Source organism: Dendrobates tinctorius, unplaced genomic scaffold, assembly GCF_039654945.1.
Source record: "Dendrobates tinctorius isolate UK_male_01 unplaced genomic scaffold, ASM3965494v1 ptg000069l, whole genome shotgun sequence".
In the NCBI taxonomy this organism is placed as follows: Eukaryota; Metazoa; Chordata; class Amphibia; order Anura; family Dendrobatidae; genus Dendrobates; species Dendrobates tinctorius.
The window spans coordinates 295,611-316,804 of NW_027361737.1; positions in this window are offsets into that span (position 1 = coordinate 295,611).

Below are 21,194 nucleotides of genomic sequence, written 5' to 3' on the forward strand. Positions count from 1 at the left end.
AGAAGTTGAAGATGTCAAGGTCGCAACTCTTGCCTTATTTCCTGAGTAAGCCCTCCTTCTGTTCTCTTCCCCCACCCAATGAAGAGGGTTACTACTGGGCACCGCAGTACACCAACCCGACAAACAAGGCTACACAAACAAGGGTAAACTGAAAACACCAGACATACAAATATTCACTCACATATAACAGAGGAATACATCGGGGAGTGGAGCATGTGGAAAAGTAGAGGAGGGAAGGGAATTACCACACATGAGTCACAGATAACTCCTCCAAATCTCCTTCTCATATGAACACCTCTCCTAAGCAATGCAGAAAATGCTAGCTCTGACGTGGGTTTGAATCAGAACCCAGATTATAAAGGGGATGGGAGTGGCTAACAGCTCATCTGAGAGCTCAAAGTTTTCAACATGGCCGATTAACCCCTTTTTTGCCAAAAGAAATAAACACCATTAAAAAGAAGTACTTCTTCTCAGCATAGGAGTAGGAGCCATCAGACGCTGTGGTCTTCTGGCTCCTCTCTGTTACGGTAACCCCTTGACAGTCTGGCCGCATGAACGTCAGATGCTGGTACTCACATCCTCTCCTCAGGATCATACCACTCCAATGTACCAGATACCAAAGCGACCGATGAACTAAACAAGAATCCATGATTTTCGCTATCTGAAACTCCAAGTATCTATTGATAATGACAAGAGATGATGGTAGTGGTGATGGTATCGAATCTGTATTGTATTTTTTGAGGATAGATCGAATAAATACATTATGGATCCTAAAGGTGGACTGTATAGCAAGATGGAATGCTACGGTATTGATGATGGTTATGATCTTATAAGGATCAACAAACCTGTGACTCGGTTTCAAAGATGGAATCTTCAACTTAATTTTCCTAGAGAACAACCACACCAAGTCACCAACACCCAGGTCCATACCCACCAAGAATCTCCGATCAGCCACACTCTTATATTTGGATCCTATCTTCCTCAAATTATTAGTAACCCACTGCCATACGAACGTAATAGATAATGAAAACCATTCCTCTTCAGGTAATCCAGAAGGACAATTTTTATTAAATGAGCTTAATTGAGGATGGAACCAATACACTCTGAAAAACAGGGACTTACCAGTAGATTTATGACAATGATTATTTTCATCAAATTTGGCTAGCGGTAAGTAGGTAACCCAATCCTTCTGATTCTCAGACACAAAACACCTAAGATACGTCCTTAGATTCTGGTTAACCCATTCAGTCTGCCCATTAGACTGCAGGTGAAATTCAGCAGAAAATGACAGATGGATCTCCAGACAGGTGCAAAGCGTCCTTCAAAACTTGGAAACAAACTGTACCCCCTGTCAGAAACAATATCCATCGGGATCCTATGTAATATTACAATTTCCCTGTTGAAAATTTGCACTAAGAACTTGGCTTTTGGTAAAGCTGGCAAAGCGATAAAATGAGACATCTTGCGGAATCTATCTACCACTACCAGAGTTACAGTATTCCCCACTGACTCGGGTAGATCCGTGATAAAATCAACCAACAAGTGAGTTCAAGGTCTGTTGGGAATCTCCAATAGTTGGAGAGCCCCTGACGGACAAGTATGAGAGGTCTCAGAATGCGCACAGACACTGGAGGCAGCTACCTACTCCCAAACATCCTGATCAACACCTGGTCACCAAAAACGCTGAGTAAGAAGATTAGTGGTGGTTTTATTACCCATATGTCCGGCCAAGACCGAATTGTGATGTTCACTAAAGACTCTTAGATGAAGATTAAAAGGAACAAATAGTTTACCAAGTGCACAGGCAGCAGGAGCATCCCCCTGAGCATCAACAACCTTTCTTTCCAGATCGGAGCACATAGATGCTATAACCACCCCTTTTTGAAGAATAGGTATGGTACACAATTATTTCCTCCCTGGAAAACAATGAGATAAGACATCTGCCTTAATGTTTTTGTTCCCTGGCCTATATGAGACAAAAAAGTTAAACCTGTTAAAGCACAATGTCCATCTTGCCTGTTGAGGCATTAGATGTTTCGCTGATTCAAAATATACCAGGTTCTTATGATTCGTGATTACCATAACCAGATGAACTGCCAAAAATTAAGCCACTCTTCAAAAGCCCACTTGATAGCTAGGAGTTCACTGTTATTGATGTTATAACTTCTAAGCAGATGACAATTTTTTTCAAAAAATATGCACAGGGTCGACATTTACCAGGAGACGCACCCTGTGACAACAAAGCCCCCACTCCCAACCTCAAACTCTTCGACCTCAATGATAAAAAGCTGAGAGATGTCAGGCTGTATGAGGATCTGCACAGATGAAAAACACCTTTTCAAAGTATCGAATACCTCCCTGGCAGGACTAGACCACTTAGAGAAGTTGGTCCCTTCCTTGTCATATCTGTCAGAGTTATGACTACTACTGAAAAGTTTTTGTTGAACTTACTGTAGTAGTTAGCAAATTCTAAAAACCTTTGTAATACCTTCAAATCCTCAGAACGATCCCAATTCCAATTAAACTGCTTTTATAGAACGGGCAAAAATGCATAGTCTTAATCTTTGGTAGCTAACGGATTTATTTTTGTCAAGATTAGAAGATATAATAAAACAAGACATTTTTAATTAATTATAATACCATTTTGCATAGTAATTTTCAACAAAAAATATACAATTTAGTACACCCTTATTTCTGTTTCAATATTATTCCAAGTTTTTAAAATCCTTATGGGTTATATTTTAATTGAGATTAAGCTACTAAAATACACAGGCTTTGATGAAACGTACACAAGAGCTTTGAATGTAAATCTCACTAATTAAAACTTAATGTCTGTAAAGAAAACGTTGATCCCTTAGGTATTACCCATTTCAAGAGTACAGTTTTAAATGAATAGTAAATAAAAGGTAAATATTAACATTTTCTAGTGCTAATGTAGTGTAGGGATGTGACTCGCTTAGGTGCAGCGGGAGACAAATATGAGACAGGTTCTTCAACAGTGCTTGCGGTTTATTCACGTCATAAACGCACAAGGCAGCGTAGCACCAAAAAGTAGCCTTTAGCTCAGGCAAAATAACACAAAATGTCCGTGGTTGTAGACTCAGAGCAGGAGTCTCAGCACACATGGGAGGCTTAGTCCTCCCCACACACATCTCTCTGGTTCAGGAGCAGGCCACATTATAAGGCTGTAGCCACACCCACGAACTCAGCAGCTGACTGGTCACCTGACTGTGACCTCACCACAGGTCCTTCAAACAACAACAATAATAATATCTGGTACGTTTTACTTATGCCTTACATTATAGAGACAAGCCATTTATGAGGCACATATCTCCCACCGATTACACGACCCTTAGCCCTGCCACATACCTCCCCCTCTGCCTAAAGCCGTGGGGCTTGGCACTTTCACCTACCAGGCAAGGGATTCTGGAGAGGGCATCGGCATTCCCATGTAGCTTCCCGGCCCTATACTCTACATGGAAGCTGAAGTCTTGTAGGGCTAAGAACCAGCGGGTGACCCTAGCATTCTTGCCCATTGTTTCCCTCATCCACCTGAGTGGGGCATGGTCGGATATTAACCTAAACTTCCGTCCCACCAGGTAGTACCGTAATGTGTCCACTGCCCATTTTATGGCCAATCACTCCTTCTCTACAATTGAGTAATTTCTCTCACAAGAAGTCAACTTCCTACTCAAGTAGAGAACAGGATGCTCCTCCCCACGTATCTCTTGGGAGAGGACTGCTCCTACCCCGACATCTGAGGCATCTGTCTGGAGGACAAATTCACGTTTAAAGTCTGGGGCCACCAAAACGGGTTGCTTGCAAAGAGCTCCTTTCATTTCTTGGAAGGCTGACTCTGCTTCTTCGGACCAGCTGATCATCACTGACTTTGTCCCCTTAAGCTGATCAGTTAGAGGGGCAGCCATTGTGGCGAAGTTTGGGATGAACCTCCTGTAATATCCCACAATCCCCAGGAAGGCTTTAACTTGCTTCTTTGACAGAGGTCTCGGCCATGTTTGAATTGCCTCCACTTTATTGATTTGGGGTTTGATCTCACCACGCCCCACTACATATCCAAGGTACTTGGCTTCTTCTCTCCCCAAGGCACACTTCTTCGGGTTTATTGTAAACCCCGCCTCTCTTAGAGTGTCAAACACTGCTTGGACCTTTTCCAGGTGAGTCTCCCAGTCTGGGGTAAAGATGACGATATCATCCAGATATGCGGCAGCATATAGCTTATGAGGCACAAGGATTCTATCCATCGCCCTCTGAAAGGTTGCCAGAGCTCCCTGTAGGCCAAACGGCATCCGGACATACTGGAAGCACCCGTCTGGTGTGGAGAATGCCGTCTTCTCCTTGGCTTCCTGTGCCATGGGAATCTGCCAATATCCCTTTATCAGATCCAAAGTGGTTATGTACCTGGCCGGTCCAAGTCTCTCGATGAGCTCATCATCGCGTGGCATGGGATAAGCGTCGAACTTGGAGACCTCATTCAGCTTTCGGTAATCGTTGCAGAACCTCCATTCACCATCAGGTTTTGGGACCAGGACAATCGGGCTTGACCAGCCGCTCTTGGATTCCTCAATGACCCCGAGCTTCAACATACGCTGCACCTCCTTGGAGATTACCTCTCGCCGGGCCTCAGGAATACGATAGGGTTTCACGTTCACCCGCACATGTGGCTCGGTCAGAATTTCGTGCTCCACCACCTTCGTGCACCCCGGCAACTCTGAGAACAGGTCGCGGTTTTTCTAGAGTAACTCCCGACACTGCTGTTTCTGGGCCTTCGATAGAGTCTCCGCTATGGTAACGGCTCCAACCTCCCCTTCTAGGTTGCCCAGCAAGCACGGAGTTACCGCTGGCTCTCTATCTTGCCATGGCTTGATAAGGTTAACATGGTAAACCTGGTATGGCTTCCGTCTTCCGGGTTGGTGGATCTTGTAGTTTACGTCTCCCAGCTTCTCCACCACCTCATATGGCCCTTGCCACTTGGCCAAGAACTTACTTTCCACCGTCGGGATTAGCACGAGAACTCGGTCTCCCGGATTGAACTGCCTCACTCTGGCTGACTGGTTGTAGACCCTGGCCTGAGCCTCTTGTGCCTGGCGGAGATGTTCTTTAACAATGGGCATCACCTTCGCAACCCTCTGCTGCATCAGTGCCACATGCTCAATGACGCTTCTGTGGGGCGTGACTTCGGCTTCCCAGGTTTCCTTGGCTATATCTAGGAGACCTCGCGGATGCTGGACATACAGAAGCTCGAAGGGGGAGAACCCCGTGGAGGCCTGGGGAACTTCACGGATAGAAAATAGTAAATACGGTAAGGGACAATCCCTGTCTCTACCATCTTCCTCTATGACTTTTCTCAGCATGCTCTTCAGGGTCTTGTTAAACCTCTCAACAAGGCCATCTGACTGCGGATGGTACACTGAAGTCCTCAACTGGGAAATTTGCAAGACTCTGCACAATTCTCTCATTACCTTGCTCATAAAAGGTGTCCCCTGGTCGGTCATGATCTCCTTCGCCAAACCCATCCGGGAAAACACATGGACCAGCTCACGGGCTATACTCTTCGCGGAGGAGTTTCTCAGGGGAATGGCCTCAGGATAGCGTGTGGCATAGTCCAGGATGACTAATATATACTGATGGCCCCAAGCTGATTTAACTAAGGGACCGACCAAGTCCATGGCAATTCTCTCAAATGGCACCTCAATAATGGGCAGTGGCACAAGAGGGTTCCGAAAATGAGATGTGGAGGCAGTTAACTGACATGTCGGGCAGGACCTGCAATAGTTTACTATTTCCCGGTGACACCCAGGCCAATATAACCTCTGTACAATCCGTTCCTGGGTTTTTTCCACCCCCAGGTGTCCCCTCAAGATGTGTGAATGGGCCATGTCCAACACTTTTCGTCTATAGGGGCCTGGGACTATTAACTGCTCCGCCACCTCCTCCCTTATTTTCGTGGCCCGGTACAATTCCCCACTCAACATAAAATGGGGAAACCTTGTGTCTGCTCCCGGCTCTTGTGCAACCCCATTAATGACGGTGACATTGTTAAAGGCTTCCCTTAGTGTGGGGTCCCTATGTTGGGCAGTCCCAAAATTCTCCCCAGCCACCCCTAACTCCGGGATGTCAGGTACAGGGGACCCTTCCTCTTCATCCCCAACAAGGACACATAAAGGAAACTCGTCTGCGTCTGGTGGTGGCGATACCTCAGTGGGGTGGATTGGTTCCTTGCTCTGGCTAGCACACTCAGAACCCACCCCCCACAGATCCCAAAACAGACAGAAATCCCGACCAATAATTATAGGATGCAACAGGTCTCGAACAACGCCAACTTCATGCGACTCGGTGCCATGCGCCGTTTCAATATTCACCCTAGCCATAGGGTAGTCCTTTGCATCGCCATGTATGCACCGAACACCAATCTTTTTACCCGGGAGTATGTTTAGAGGAAAACTGGCCCTCACAAGGGTCACCAAGCTCCCGGAGTCCAGAAGCGCCATTACTGCTCGACCGTTCACCTTCATGGGACATACTTGTGGCCCCTTGTTAGGTAGCGAGTTCACACTGCAGGCTGGATATGCGTAGTATGAACTACGGCGTCCCATGCTGCAGTCCATCTGCTCGGTGGTCTGGGGACAACGGGCCGCTATATGTCCTGGCCCATGACACTTCCAGCAAATAACACCCGAGGGGACCTTGGGCACCGCCTCCCCCGCCCCTTTTGACCTTGGACGCACCACCCCTTTTTGTGACTCCGCCCCCTGCTGGGACCCCCAATACGGAATGGGCTGCTTCCCCAAGGAACCTTCCATCCCCTGGTATCTCTTGACCAGCCCAACCAGTTCATCAGCATTTTGGGGATCACCCTGGGCAACCCAAGTCTGTAGAGGTCTCGGCTGAGAATTCACAAACCGATCCATCACAACTCGCTCTACCATATGTGCCGGGGAAGCCGACTCTGGCTGCAGCCATTTCTGGACCAGGTGCAACAGGTCAAACATTTGGGAGGATGTCACGAAGACCTCAACATCATCCTCAGGGGTCATTTTTTGTAATGCGCGTCTTACCGCCTTCTCGACGTCGGTGGCATCAGCCCGACCTGGGGTTGGGGCGCTCGTCTTGCCCACCTGGATGGCGGTTGCCAGAAGCTGCATCTGCTGCCGTTGTTCCTGCTGGCTCTGCTGGAACTGCTGCCGCTGCTCCTGCTGGCTTTGCTGGATCTGCTGTAACAACAGCTTGTTGGCTTCCTGCTGCAGTGCCTGGGACTGGACCAGGTGTTTCAGCAGGTCCTCCATGATTCCAGGCAGTGCTTGTTGTCCCGCTGCAAACTTCACCCAGGACATGCAGCAACTGTCTCAAGTCTCTGCTGGGACCGCTGCCCGCACGTGTACCACCAATTGTAGGGATGTGACTCGCTTAGGTGCAGCGGGAGACAAATATGAGACAGGTTCTTCAACAGTGCTTGCGGTTTATTCACGTCATAAACGCACAAGGCAGCGTAGCACCAAAAAGTAGCCTTTAGCTCAGGCAAAATAACACAAAATGTCCGTGGTTGTAGACTCAGAGCATGAGTCTCAGCACACATGTGAGGCTTAGTCCTCCCCACACACATCTCCCTGGTTCAGGAGCAGGCCACATTATAAGGCTGTAGCCACACCCACGAACTCAGCAGCTGACTGGTCACCTGACTGTGACCTCACCACAGGTCCTTCAAACAACAACAATAATAATATCTGGTACGCTTTACTTATGCCTTACATTATAGAGACAAGCCATTTATGAGGCACATATCTCCCATCGATTACACGACCCTTAGCCCTGCCACAGTAGCCATTTAAACCAATGCAAAAACTTAGCATTTTGGGAGAAAAGTTTATGGACTGAGATTTACTCCATCATGTATCCATTGCAATAATATCTAAGACCACATCCTTTGTAAAATATTTTTGAAAAGTCAAAACCTTGTATGACTTTGTCCAACGGTACCAATATGAATCTAGAGATCCTGCTCCACTTTGAAGATAAGATGTATTTCTATGCAGTTAAGTTCTTATATTCAATTGTAGTAGGTGGTGATCACTAATTCATAATAGATGTCCAAGAGCACATGCTCAGCTCACCTTTCTGCATATAATGCCCCCCAGCAAGGGAGGTTTAATGAGTTGCCATAGTTCTTATCCCATTAAGTTAGAGATGCAAATTCATAAAATTCTGTTTCAGTTTATACATGGAACAAGCCCATGTGAAAGAGTATGTTGAAGATTGCAAATTACAATATAGAATTATAGCTGTTTTTTACACCACATCTGTGTTATTAAAAAAGCTTTATTTTGAGCTGAATTTGCTCAAAATAAATTGCCACCTTTGGCATTTTCACACTTACTTAAACTACCTCTGCACACCTGGGCAAACACAACAGAGATACAACAGTGTCTGGCAAAGCCCACGAGATAAATTCATCTAAAGTTGTGGCATATCTCATCCCTGTCCTCCTCACCTGTCATCCATGTCCAGCAACATGCACACTGCTGCAGAGACTTCACACACCTAGACACCCACAAGCTCTCTCTCTCCTATTCTACCATGCATCCATATCCTCACTCCACAACACAGACAGTGTCAGTGCTTTCTACAATGCCACTCTCGCATCAGCTATTGACACAGTCGCCCCTCTCGTTCATGGCAGAGTGTGACGTATCAGTAGACAACCCTGGCACAATAACATCATTAAAAAGCTCAGACAAGTGTCCAGGATTGCAGAGCAATGTTGGAAGAAAACAAATTTGCAAGATGATTTCACAACACTCAAACAAACAACACTTGCTTTCAAATCTGCCCTCACCTCTGAAAAACAGGCCTACTTCACAACTCTCGTATCTTCCTATCCTACAACCCCAAACAGTTATTCAAAACTTTTAACTCCCTCCTCTGGCCTCCTCTGTTGAGGACTTTGCTGCACACTTCAAAACTAAGATCAACCAAACAAGGCAAGCCTTTATTGTTCAACCACCACATCCCCTTTGTATACCAGGCCAATGCCCCTCCCCATAACCTCCCTCTCCAACATTACTGAAGGGGAGTTTAATTGTCTCCACTCCAAATCACACCTCACCACTTGTGCGCTAGACCCCATCCCATCCCATCTCCTCCCCAACCTCATCACCACACTTATCCCATCCCTAACCCATCTCTTCAACCTATCACTGACTTCTCATACCTTCCCTTCTGCTTCCAAACATACCACAATCACGCCTATCCATAAAAAGCCAACCCTCGACCCAACCTCTATGTCCAGCTATCGCTCAATATAGCTGCTCCCATTCGCTTCCAAACTCCTGGAGCAGCACGTCCACACTGAACTTTCCTCCTCCTTGAACCTTCCTCTAACTTGCTCTTTGACAATCTACAAACTGGCTTCCGTCCCCATCATTCCACTGAGACTACCCTGACCAAAATTACTAACGACCTACTTACAGTCAAAGCTAATGAACAATACTCTATGCTCCTCCTCTAGACCTGTCCTCTGCTTTCAACACAATTGACCACTGCCTCCTACTATAGATACTCTCATCCTTTGGCATCAAAGACCTCGCCTTATCCTGGATCTCCTCATACCTTTCCAAACGCACATTCAACATCTTGCACTCCCACACTACCTCCTCTTCCCACCCTCTCTCTGTTGGAGTCTCCCAAGGCTCTGTTCTATGATCCCTACTATTCTCAATCTATACACTTGGCTTGGGACAACTAATAAAGTCCCATGGATTCCAGTACTACCTTCATGCTGATGAAACTCTTATCTACCTCTCTGCTCCAGACATCACCTTTCTGCTGTCCAGAAACCCAGAGTGTCTATCAGCCATATCCTCCTTCTTCTCTTCTTGCTTCCTCAAACTCAATGTGGACAAATCTGAACTCATCATCCTTCCTTCATCTCACATATCTTCATTACCTGATCAATCTATCACAATAAATGACATCACGCTTTCCCCCGTACCAGAAGTCCGCTGCCTCAGAGTAACCTTTGACTCTGCCCTGTCCTTCAAACCACACATCCAAGCTCTTTCCACCTCTTGTCACCTTCAGCTCAAAAATATTTCCAGAAGCCATCCTTTCCTAAACCCTCAATCTACTAAATTGCTTGTGCATGCCCTCATCATCTCCTGCCTCGACTATTGCAACATCCTCCTCTGTGGCCTCCCTGCTAACACTCTCGCACCTCTCCAGTCCATCCTTAACTCTGCTACCCGACTAATTCTCTCTCCTCGCTACTCCTCTGCTTCTCCCCTCTGCAAATCTTTTCACTGGCTCCCATTCCCACAGCGTATCCAGTTCAAATTACTAATACTGACCTACAAAGCCATCCATAACCTGTCTCCTCCATATATCTCTGAACTAATCTCCTGATATCTCCCCTAACGTAAGCTCTGGTCCTCCCAAGACCTCCTTCTCTCCTCCACACTTAATTGGCCTCACCTAATTGCCTCCAAGACTTCATCTGAATATCCCCATCCTCTAAGCCTGTGCCCCAACACGTCCGACTATCAACTACATTCAAGTCCTTCAGATGGAACCTGAAATCCCAACTCTTCAAGAAAGCTTACAGCCTGCAATGACCCCACTGCCTCCACACCACTATCGGAGCTACCGCCTCACCAACATCAGAGCTACTGCAACCCCCCAACCTACTGTCTCCTTCCCCACCATCCTGCAGAATGTAAGCCCACAAGGGCAGGGTCCTCTCCCCTCTGTAACAGTCTATCATTGTTAGTTTGTTTACTGTAAATGATATTTAATTTGTATGTAACCCCTTCTCATGTACAGCACCACAGAATCAATGGTGTTATATAAATAATAATAATAATAATGATAATAACTTAGACTATAAATGTTACTCCACCTCAAGAAAGACACACATATGCACATGTAAGTGATAAGACGCACCTAAGGGCCCAGTCAGACAGCTGTATAAATTGTAACAAGATTTGAACACAGGGCACGGACTGGCCTGCGACATTCCCTACTGAAGCATGATAGCTTCATAGAAATACAGTTGTGGCCAAAAGTATTGACACCCCTGCAATTTTGTCAGATAATACTCGTTTCTTCCTGAAAATGACTGCAAGCACAAATTCTTTGGTATTATTATCTTCATTTAATTTGTCTTAAATGAAAAAACACAAAAAGAATTGTCCTAAAGCCAAATTGGATTTAATTCCACACCAAACATAAAAAAGAGGGTGGACAAAAGTATTGGCACTGTTCGAAAAATCATGTGATGCTTCTCTAATTTGTGTAATTAACAGCACCTGTAACTTACCTGTGGCACCTAAGAGGTGTTGGCAATAACTAAATCACACTTGCAGCCAGTTGACATGGATTAAAGTTGACTCAACCTCTGTCCTGTGTCCTTGTGTGTACCACATTGAGCATGGAGAAAAGAAAGAAGACCAAAGAACTGTCTGAGGACTTGAGAAACCAAATTGTGAGGAAGCATGAGCAATCTCAAGGCTACAAGTCCATCTCCAAAGACCTGAATGTTCCTGTGTCTACCGTGCGCAGTGTCATCAAGAAGTTTAAAGCCCATGGCACTGTGGCTAACCTCCCTAGATGTGGACGGAAAAGAAAAATTGACAAGAGATTTCAACGCAAGATTGTGCGGATGTTGGATAAAGATCCTTGACTAACATCCAAACAAGTTCAAGCTGCCCTGCAGTCTGAGGGTACAACAGTGTCAACCCGTACTATCCGTCGGCGTCTGAATGAAAAGGGACTGTATGGTAGGAGACACAGGGAGACCCCACTTCTTACCTCGAGACATAAAAAAGCCAGCCTGGAGTTTGCCAAAACTTACCTGAAAAAGCCTAAAACATTTTGGAAGAATGTTCTCTGGTCAGATGAGACAAAAGTAGAGCTTTTTGGGCAAAGGCATCAACATAGAGTTTACAGGAGAAAAAAGAGGCATTCAAAGAAAAAAACACGGTCCCTACAGTCAAACATGGTGGAGGTTCCCTGATGTTTTGGGGTTGCTTTGCTGCCTCTGGCACTGGACTGCTTGACCGTGTACATGGCATTATGAAGTCTGAAGACTACCAACAAATTTTGCAGCATAATGTAGGACCCAGTGTGAGAAAGCTGGGTCTCCCTCAGAGGTCATGGGTCTTCCAGCAGGACAATGACCCAAAACAACTTCAAAAAGCACTAGAAAATGGTTTGATAGAAAGCACTGGAGACTTCTAAGGTGGCCAGCAATGAGTCCAGACCTGAATCCCATAGAACACCTGTGGAGAGATCTAAAAATGGCAGTTTGGAGAAGGCACCCTTCTAATATCAGGGACCTGGAGCAGTTTGCCAAAGAAGATTGGTCTAAAATTCCAGCAGAGCATTGTAAGAAACTCATTGATGGTTACCGGAAGCGGTTGGTCGCAGTTATTTTGGCTAAAGGTTGCGCAACCAAGTATTAGGCTGAGGGTGCTAATACTTTTGTCTGGCCCATTTTTGGAGTTTTGTGCGAAATGATCAATATTTTGCTTTTTGCTTCATTCTCTTTTGTGTTTTTTAATTTAAGACAAATTAAATGAAGATAATAATACCAAAGAATTTGTGTTTGCAATCATTTTCAGGAAGAAACTGAGTATTATCTGACAAAATTGCAGGGGTGCCAATACTTTTGGCCACAACTGTACATCAAGCTCTCATGCTCTTGTTGAGAGATACACCGGCTAGTCTGTGCACTGTGTCCCAATCTTCTTGTGATTTGTACAGCAGTCTGTCTGCTCCCTAAGTGGCATACACCTCTTGATCAATTGGGTGCATCTTACTCCTGAATATCCAGCATTAACCCCTTACTGACATGTGCCATATATGTACAGCGTTACGGGAGCTGTGTTCCCAAAAACCGCAGTACATACTGTATACTTCTTCACGATCATGAGGGCTGCTGTCAGTAGTGACAGTGACATCAAGGGGCATCACAGAGGAAGTGAGCTCCCTGTCTGCTCCCATCAGCACCATGCAATGTGATCACATTGTTCTGATGGTCTCCATGGTTACCCCGGGCCGCAAGATGGCTGCGGGATCCTTCAGGGCCCTTTAGTGAAGGTGGCCAATAAGCGCCTCATCCTTCCTGTCAGATGCTGCTCTGATGCCCTACAGTGCAGAAGCTTTGCAGAGTAAAGATGATGTCCCATAGTGGGACAATGTAAAAAGTTATTAAAATTTTTAAAAATATTTAAAAAAAAACAAAGAACAAAAACAATGAAAAAATACTACTCCAATAAACACATTTTTTTATGTAAAAAAATAAAATAAAACAAAAGTACAGATATTTGGTATCACCGCATCCAGAATGACCCATCCTACAAAACTGTCCCACTTGTTAACCCCTTCAGTGAACACCATAAAAATGGCAAAAAACTATGCTTTATCATCTTCCCGACTAACAAAAAATGAATAATAAAAAATAAAACGCGATCAAAAAGATGAGTGTAAATAAAAATGGTGCCAATGAAAATGTCACCTTGTCCCGCAAAAAATAAGCCACCATACAGCTACGTCAGTGGAAAAATAAAAAATATATAGCTCTCAGAATAAAGTGATGCACATTTTTTTTTCTATAATATAGTTTTTATTGTGTAAAGGCTCCAAAACATTAAAAAATGATGTAACTGGGTATCGCTGTAATCGTACCGACCAAAACAATAAAGTTGTTTATAAATTTTATCGCATGTGGAACAGCATAAAAAAACAATACCTGAATTGCTGCTTTTTATTCATTTTGTCATATGAGTCTGTCAGTTGAAATATGGAAAAATTATAGGTGTCTAAATATGGAGATGCAAAAACTAGTTTTTGCAATAAAAAGCATCTTTTAGTGTGTGTGACAGCTGCCAAATATTAAAACCCCATATCAGTCTGGTATCGCTGAAATCTCACCGACCTGAAGAATAATGTTGTCTAAACACTTATACTGCACAAGGAGCATTGTAAAAAATAAATAAAACCAATTCTTCACCTTCTGTTGATTTGGTCATTCTGCCTCCCACAGATCACAGTAAGGCTTGGCTCACAATTATCCTGCGCCCTGTCCTGAGAGCTTACACAAGATTTTTCATGTAAATCTCTGAAATATGTCATTTAGACGGATTCCTTGGCAGAAGATCCCCTATAATGAGGCAGATTTTGTGCACTCCTGAAAACAAAGACATCGTTGAACAGAGACCAGACAGAGTCCAGAATAAAGCCCCCGTTACACATAGCGATATCGCTAGCAATATCGCTGTAATGTCACCGATTTTGTGACGTTATAGTGATATTGCTAGCGATATCGCTATGTCTGATACTTACCTCCGACCGGCTCCCCCGCTGCTCATCGCTGGTCGTGCGAGAACGTCCTGGACCATTTCTCGTCGTCAGCTTCCTGCTGTGCTTCCTGTGGCGCCGACGAGCAACGCGTGGACGTGGGCGGGAGGATGTCAGGATCGCCTCGTCTGACAGGTAAGTAGCGACCCCCGACCCCTGCTATGTCACTGGTTAAACCTGCCTGTGTGGCAGCTCACTAGCGACCACTTAGCGATGCACCAGCGATCCATATCGTTGTCGTGATCGCTGGTGCATCGCTAAGTGTAACGGTACCCTAACTTTGTTGCCTCATTATAGTGAATGAATCCATTTGGGTTTCATCTGTCATGTCACTCAGAGATTTCGATGGAAACCCCAAAGTAACTGCTCAGTGTAGATCACCTGATAAATGTAATCCTAAATGTTATGTAAAATGTTCCCAATAAAAGTTTCAACTCAATCTACAAAAAAGCAAGTTCCCATTCAGGTCAATCATCTATTAATGGAAATATAGAGGGCTTCCACATTACTTGTATTACAAAGGCTCTGAAAAAGTGAAATGGCTCCTTGGCCCCAAAAAGAAATTCAGCAAATTTTGCTCTCCCAAATGCAAATGCCCCCCCTCTCTTCTGAGTCCCAGTGTGTATAAACCACATTTAGGCTGTGTGCACACGTAGCAATTTTTAAGCGTTTTTGCCGCGATTTTCGGCGCGAAAACGCTGCGAAAACGCTTAAAAATCGTGTACAGAACGCACCCCATGCATTCCTATGGTATTCCGCACATGCTGTGCTAATGCTGCGCTTTTTTCCGCAGCGGAATCGCATCGCGGAAAAAATCGCAGCATGCTCATTCTTTTGTGCGGAATCGCAAAGAATTGCCGCGATTCCGCACCCATAGGAATGCATGAGAATCGCTTACTTCCCGCATGTGGCTATGCCCACCATGCGGGAAGTTAAGCGTCTCATGTGCGGTTGGTACCCACGGTGTGGAGGAGAGGAGACTGTCCTCCAGGCCCTGGATACCATACCCCTGTAAAAAAAAGAATAAAAAATAAAAAATCGGGGTATATTTACCTTCCGGTGTCCCGCGCTGCATTCCCGGCCTAGCGTTCCCAGTAATGCCTTGCGGCAAGGCCCTGTAATGACGTAGTCTCGCGTGACTCTAGCGGTCTCGCGAGATCGCAATAGCAACGCGAGACTACGTCATCACAGGTCTCGCAAGGCATTACTGGGAACGCTGAGGCCAGGGAATGCAGCGCGGGACGCCGGAGGGTATATATACCCCGATTTTTTATTTTTTTTTTAACATTTTAACATCCTATCTTTTACTATTGATGCCGCATAGGCGGCCTCAATAGTAAAAACCTGGTCACACTTGTCAAACACTATGTTTGACAAGTGTGACCAACCTGTCAATCACTTTCCAAGCGATGCTTCAAATCGCTTGGAAAGTGCTTGAATAACGCACGCGAAAATCGCGGCAAAATCGCGATCATAATCGCGGTAAAATCGCGGTGAAATAGCGCGGAAAAAAACGCGCGATTTCTGGGAAGGAGTCCGGTTTTTAGTGAGCGTTTTAAAACGCTACGTGTGCACATAGCCTTAGCGTCCACATGTTTTTTTCATTTCTGTAGCAATGATAGTCCGGCTAATTTATGGGTGTGTACCTACAGAAGCATGAGCTGGTCACTACAACATACTGGGCACTACAATGTACTGATCACTACAATTTCAGTTTGCAATCTTCACTCAGCAACATCTGATTGTTTCGGAGAACACTCATGGAGTCAAAATCATCAATACACTTGTAAATTCTCAAAGGAGTATAATTTTCAAAATGGAGTCACTTTAGGGGGTTTCTGCTTTTCTAGCACTTAGGGGCTCTGTATATGGAGAGTTGAAATTATTTTTGGAAAATCTGCACTCCAGGAGGCAAATAGCGCTCCATTGCTCCCGGATCTCACAGTGTGGCTAAGCAGTACTGTACAGCTACATATGGGGTATTTCTACATTCAGCATAAATTGTGGGACAAATTTTGTTGCCATTTTTACCCATTTCCCAGCATGAAAATCTAAAATATGGGGCTAACACAAAATCTTGGTGGTAAAAATGTATTTATTTTTTCTTCACTGTCCAATTGTATAAAATTCTGTGACACACTTGTGATGTCAATATGTCAATATGATCACTGCACCCCTAGATTAATTCATTGAGAGGTGTAGTTTGTAAAATTGGGTCTCTTGTGGGAAGTTCTGCTAATCTGGCACTTCAAGGGCTCTACCAATGTGACATGGCACCCTTAAACCAGTCTAGCTAAATATGAACATCAATATGGTGCTGCTTCCCTTCTGAGCTTTGCACTGTTCCTCAAAAGTAGTTTTCAACCACATATAGGATATTGGTGTGTTAAGGAGAAATTGCACAACAAATTTTGGGGTTAATTTTGTCCCATTACCCTTGTGAAAAAGCAAAATTTAGAGCTAAAAATTTTTTTTATTTTAATGGCTCAATGTTATAAATTTCTATGAAGCACCTGGGAGTTCTAGGTGCTTACCACACATCTCCCTGATGGGTATAGTTTCTAAAATGGTGTCACTTGTGGGGGGTTTCCACTGTTTAGGCACATCAGGGGCTCTCGAGACGTGACATGGCATCCGCTAATTATTGCACCAAATCTTGCATTCATAAAGTCAAAAGGCATTCCTTCCCTTCCAAGCCCTGCCATGCACCCAAACAGTAGTTTTCCTCCACATATTGTGTATCCGTGCACTCAGGAGAAATTTTATAGTGCAATTTCTCCTGTTACCCTTAAGAAAATGCAAAATTTTGGGCTTAAAACATTTTTTGTGGGAAAAATTTGATTTTATTTTCACGGCTCAAACGTTATAAATTTCTGTGAAGCACCTGAAGGATGAAGGTGCTCACCACACATTAAGATAGGTTCCCTAAAGGGTCTAGTCTCCAAAACAGTGTCAATTGTGGGGGTTTTCACTGTTTAGGAAAATCAGGGGCAACCAAACACAATATGGCATCTGCTAATTATTCCAGAAAATTTTGCATTCAAAAAGTAAAGTTGCGCTCCTTCCCTTCCAAGATCGGCAGTGTGCCCAAATAGTAGTTTAATTCCACATATTTTGCATTGGCATACTTAGGAGAAATTGCACAACAAATTGTATGGTTCAATGTCTCTTGTAACCTTTATGAAAATGGAACATTTGGGGACAAAAAAAACCATTTTTGTAGGGAAAATGTAATTTTTTTATTTTCACGGCTCAACCTTATAAACTTCTGTGAAACACTTTGGGGTTCACAGTGCTCACCATACATCTGGATAAGTTCCCTTATATGTCTTGCGATCCATTTTATCATGTTACCCTTGTAAAAGTAAAAAAAATTGGGTCTAAAGGAAAATTTTGGTGAAAAAGTTAAATGTTTATTTTTTCCTTACACGTTCCATTAATTCCTGTGATGCATCTGAAGGGTTAATAAACCTCTTCAGCAAAGTTTTGAGCACATTGTAGGGTGCAGTCTTTAGAATGGTTTCATTTTTGGGTATTTCCTGTCATATATGTACTCAATGTGACTTCAAATGTAATGTGGTCCCTAAAAAAATGGTTTTGTAAAGTTGGGTGTAAAACTGAAAAATCACTTGTCAACTTTTAACCCTTATAACTTCCTAACAAAGAAATCATGTTTAAGAAATTATGCTAATGTAAAGTAGACATGTGGGAAATGTGATTTATTAACTATTTTGTGTGATATGCCTCTCTTATTTAAGGGCATAAAAATTAAAAGATGAAAATTGCTAAATTTTCAAAATTTTCACCAAGTTTCTGATTTTTCACAAATAAGCATAAGTCATATCAAAGAAAGTTTACCACTATCATGAAGTACAATATGTCACAAGAAAATAATCTCAGAATCAGTGGGATCTGTTTAAGCATTCGATAGTTATTACCTCACAAATTGACAGGGTCAGAATTGAAATAATTTGCCTGTTCAGGAAGGTGAAAACCGACTTCGTGATGAAAGGGTTAAAGGGAATGTACCCACCACTAGCCGCTGAACACTGAGTGAATAGTGAAATGGGAAAATTGTAGCTTACAGCGCAGTCCTGGCCTACAATAAAATGGCACTTGGCTCCAGCCACTGCTGTGAGCGGGACATCTCAGAGGTGGTGCTCAGTTCACAGCTGAGGCAGCCACAGTATAGGAGATACTGTCAGAGACCAAATACAGTGTCCTATAGCCTGGAGCTGCTGTATTTGCAATGTGTGTCATTCTCTGACACTTTGACACCAACAAACAAAAATCAAAATGGAAGAGCTAAAAAAAACAATGGCGCAATAGTTTCTTATCCAATCATAAGGCACAATATGCTTCATAGACTGCAGACCACACATATGTTCATGGAAAAAGAAGCAGGAAAAGGGGGGTTATCTTCTGCGCTGCCAAGTATACCAATAAGAAATTCAAAGATAGTTGGCGAAAGGAGCAGGAAATCAGGATGAAACCTTTTCCTTCTTCTTGTATTGAGAACAAATAAAAAATAGCAGCCCCAAATGGCTGCAGAAAAAAAAATATTAAAGCAAATGCTAAAACAGTAATTTTTTAAAATAAATTATTTTTTTAATTCAGAATTATTAATGCAAAAAGAAAACTTGTGATACCTTCCCTTTAACTCTTTCACTAGCCAGCAATTTGAGGCTTTTTTGTTTTCATTTTTTCCTCCCTTCCTCCAAGTACCATAACTTTTTAATTATTCTGACCATATAGCCATATGAGAACTTTTTTATGGGACAAGTTGTACTTATAAATTACACCATTCTTTAACCATATAATGTACTTAGAAAAAGAGAAAAAAAATCCAAATTCTCACTTCTGCCATTCGCATCCCACAGGTCATTGACTTGCATTGCTGCATAGGCTTTTAAGCCTACTGGTAAACCGTGTGATATGTGATGTGCCAACATGGTGGGATTCCACTCTATACATGTTGCAACAACTCTGGTAGCAACGATGATCCCTGGTGCAATATGTCCTTTTACACAGTCTAGGTCAACATAGTATGGACGTGATGCAAATCACAACTGCGAAGTGGGCTCAGATGAAGGACCTCTGTACTCTACTGCAAAGTTTCAAAATGGCTACCAAGATGGCTAGCGCTGACAATGCCATCATCAGCATCACTATGTTATTCATCTACATTCTGGAGCACAGTTTGAATAGTCTACAGGAAGAGGTGTTGGTCCCAGGGGAAGATGTGGAAGCAGAGGAGGATGTCAAAGGGATAACAATATCTCTAAGTTCCATACTGTCATCACACAGGTGGGTGCCATGAGGGCAAGGATCATAACAATCGAGGGGGGCTTATGGTATCAGGCAAACTGTTAGTAAAGGTGCAGGAGCCCAGGAACATATGGAGGACAAGCAGGAAGAGGTGATGGGTGCGCAATAGTCAGGAGCTGAAGAGGATAATGATGCCCTCTCTGTTGTCTGTGGTTGGTGGGAGGGGATGGAGGAAGCAAGTTTGAGTGTTACCCTGCCTCCAACACACCATGGACTTGAACATCAGGGAAGCATCCGACAAATGAGTGCCTTCTTGCTGAGACATGGTGATATTGTTAGGATCAGAAATAGTGCTGACTACTGGATTGCCACTCTTTTAGATCCATGGTACAAGAGTAAGTTTTGCCAGATGCTTTCCCCCGGGTATGTTAGAGTATCGAAAAATGCTTGTAGACAATCTTAAGAGTGATCTTCCCTAATACAGCAGTGAGGCACGCAGTGTGCATCACAGTTATAAACTTCCAACCCTGGGAACATTGAGTTGTCAACTCAAAAACATTAGCAGCAGTGTAAGTGGCATAAGCAATTTCTGTAAATTGCTTCACACATTTTTTAGACCAGCCCATGCACCAGCAGAACAGAGTACAATTCTGACACGTACTGAACCTCTGTATATGCTGGTGCAGGTGTATCTTGAGCTCAATATCAATGCCATCAGAGAGAATTTAGATCCTTTTGCATTTTGGTCTTCAAAAATGGAAGCATGGCCTTAGCTCGTCTGTCATGCATTGGTGATTTTGTGATGCCCTGCAGCCGATGTTTTCTCAGCATGTGTCTTCAGCACTGCTGGTGGTGTTCTGATGGATAAGCGCATCCGACTGTCCCCTAAAAATGTAGACCACCTTACTTTCATCAAGATGAACAAATCATGTATCTCCAATGATTTTTGCACACCAGCCACAGACTGGGCAGAAAAGGTGATGGAGTAGTTTTTATTGTACTGCTTTATTCTTGTGTTATTCTAGTTTTTGACACCTTTGTTGTGGCTTCTTTGCCTGCAATTGCTAATGCTGCGGAGGTTACAAACAATTTGTGGAAATGTGGAGACTTCAAGTTGGGTTTTGAAATGGTGGCTTGCCTGCAGTGGAAGTGGTCTGAGATGCCCATTATACTATTTATACTCTGGGGAAATTCATGCCACTTTACTGGTGTATGGCAATAATTTTTTGAAATGTTTGGACTCCAAGTTGGACCTCCGTCATGTGTGTTGCCTGTAGAAGTAGGGCTATCGGTCAACTACCTGTGTTACTATTCTTAAATGTTCATAACAATAGTAGTCTACAAAGCTTATAGTTGTGCCACCTGAGTGTGAAAAGCAATTGGAGCTGTTGCATGAGGTATCAGGGCTACCAGCACATCAGGCTTGCTCCCGTTCCTCATCCACCTCATCTTAATTTAAAATTAAATTCAAAGCACTAAATGATGGCCCAGACCCTGATACCTAATGCACAGTCCATGGCTGACTGCTGCTGTGCCATTATCAAAATTCTACTGTG